The 2,512-nt window shown below is 23.2% G+C and overlaps 1 long non-coding RNA gene across 1 annotated transcript; it reads right to left on the reverse strand.

Annotated features, from left to right (window-relative positions):
• Positions 1-435: 435 nt before the first annotated feature.
• Positions 436-993, reverse strand: LOC131174508 (uncharacterized). Its single transcript, XR_009144838.1, has 2 exons — positions 899-993; positions 436-747 (listed from the first exon to the last, which is right to left on the reverse strand). It is a non-coding gene; the product is annotated as an uncharacterized LOC131174508 (long non-coding RNA).
• Positions 994-2,512: the final 1,519 nt, after the last annotated feature.

Here is a 2,512-nt window from a genome sequence, read left to right on the forward strand (position 1 = left end):
AATAATAATAATAATAATAATGAAATATTCTTTGATGAATTATATATATTCAATTTTATTCTTTGACTGTAATTATGTAAATTTATTAAATTTTTCTTATGTAATTTAGTGTGATTTATATACTTTAATGAATTAGTGGATATAATCTTATCATACAAATCTTTCTAAATATTAAAAGTAATTTAGTGATATGTATTAAACAAAACTTTATTAATTGTGATGTAATATTTGAAAAAAAAAATATTTATCAATAACATATGCTAATAGCAAGAAGATTTAAAACATTAAAATGTAAGTTAATTTTTTTTTTGTGAGAATATATTTACGAATAGATTTATTGATTAAGTTAATTATTTATATTAAATTATTAATAATTTTTGTAATATTAATATTAACTTTCAATTCTTCAGAATAAAAATGATAGCTCGTCCACTGTGTACAAGTGAAATTTTATTGTCTAACAAGCATAATTTAGTATAGAAAAAGCACATCATGAAGCTACATATATATATTAATCACACGATATGGCAAAGGTATCACGTGATTGAGTTCATCACATAGCACTTTATTACATTCTTCTCTTCACCGCATTATTTCTTACTCAAGGGGCTGGGGGCTTGCAATGAGGCTTGTACGTAGGGCAACCGCAGCTTTTAGAACCAGGATGGCAAGTTTTCCCAGGACCTCCTGCATCAGTAACGCTATCATTCTTGAAGGTAATTTCAGGTTTGCGACTGCCAACTTCACCTGTAGCATTCAAACAAATTAAGATGATCATATGTATAATTAATAAACTAGTGATTATTCATTTTGCAACGTATATTTGCTTATATATTCTCAGTTTAGAGAAAAAGAAATAGAATAGCATTTTGCAAGTTCATTAATTAAATTTTCTCACCATTATGAGTCTAACTCTCGAGCTGCAATTAGAGAGGGAATGACAAAGAAAGAAACCAAGAGGATGAAAGTGATGAGAAAGGCCTTCATTTTGTTGTGCTTGACTGTTGATTCTTCCCCATGCATCCTAGTCTTTATTTATAGAAAAAAAGTTCGCACTATTGAACTCTTTAAGTCTTTATTGATATCATGTAGGAGAAGACTTAGATTGACCTAACAAAGAACAAACACAAATTTGAAGATAAGGTAAATACTAAATCCTCATTGCATGAAATTATATTGTTGTGAAAATTAGTCGTCCTTTTTTTTTTTAAAACATACAGCCAATAAAATGAAATTACTTAAATATCTTGTGTCACATATTATTTATTAAGGACTTAGATAATATGTAACATGAAATATTTAAGTAATTTCACTCTTATAAAATTATAATTTACACCAAAAAATTATGTATTCTAAACGAGTGTAAAAGAACATAAAATTTTTCATCAGCTACAATAATTACGTTTTTTTTTTAAATTAAAAAAAAAAATCATCTATGCTATATACATATAAGCATAATGATGTGAGGAAGATATGGTAACCCCATTTTTGTCGTTATCTGATCTGCCTTTAACAAAGCTTTCAATGATATACATTTATTAAATGGAAAGAAAGATGAAAAAGTATACTATATAATTTATATATATAGAAAGTGCCCTGGCGTGAATCATGTTAATTTCTTTATATATATATATATATATATATACCTTGTTTGTATTATAAATGACATCTCTTCTGAAAAAGGAGCCATTAAATAATTAGTGGTTTGTTAGGATATGAATCTAAATCAACATTGGTTTTAAGATTTTTTTTTTAATTTAATTTATTATAAATTTAAAACACAAAATATATGTATAATAATATTTACATATTAAACATATAAATTTTACATATTTATATTTTAAATTTATAATAAATTAAGTTTAAACGAAAATTTTTCTATTTTGCAAAATGTTGTCATTTAATTAGTGGCTTTCAAAGTTGGAGAAGAGTTTAATTCCTTTAAGATAAACGTTATGTCCCCTTTAAGTAGATTGTTCCCCAATTTGGCCACGCTAAGTTTTTTCTAGAATATTTTACTAATAAAATTTTTATGTATATAAAAAAAATGTTATTATAATATTTTAAATTTAAAAAATAAAATTTTAATTATAAATATCAAATGATGTTTATTTCTTTGTTTAGAAATGTCCACTTGTCATGTTTGGTATTATATTATAGTTGAAACTGTTATTATTAAAACTACTTTTTAAATATATTAATTGAAAATATTTAAAATTAAATTTAATATGTAATAATCATAAAAGTTCTAAAATAATAATGCAAAATAATTAAGTATTTTTTTAATTATTTTTTCAGAAATATTTAAAATGGTTTTTTTTTTCAGAACTTCAATACCAAACAGTGTTTAGGAAAATAAAATAAAATTATTAACTTAAGAAAATATCGTCTCAAATTTTATTTTATATACTTAATTATTGTTTTTTCTAAAACCAAAACCCCTAGTCTCTAAAAAATTTGATTTGTTAATTATATAGAGTAAATATAAAAAAAATTAAACTCGTATGAATAA

The sequence above is a fragment of the Hevea brasiliensis genome, chromosome 16 (assembly GCF_030052815.1).
Source record: "Hevea brasiliensis isolate MT/VB/25A 57/8 chromosome 16, ASM3005281v1, whole genome shotgun sequence".
NCBI lineage: Eukaryota > Viridiplantae > Streptophyta > Magnoliopsida > Malpighiales > Euphorbiaceae > Hevea > Hevea brasiliensis.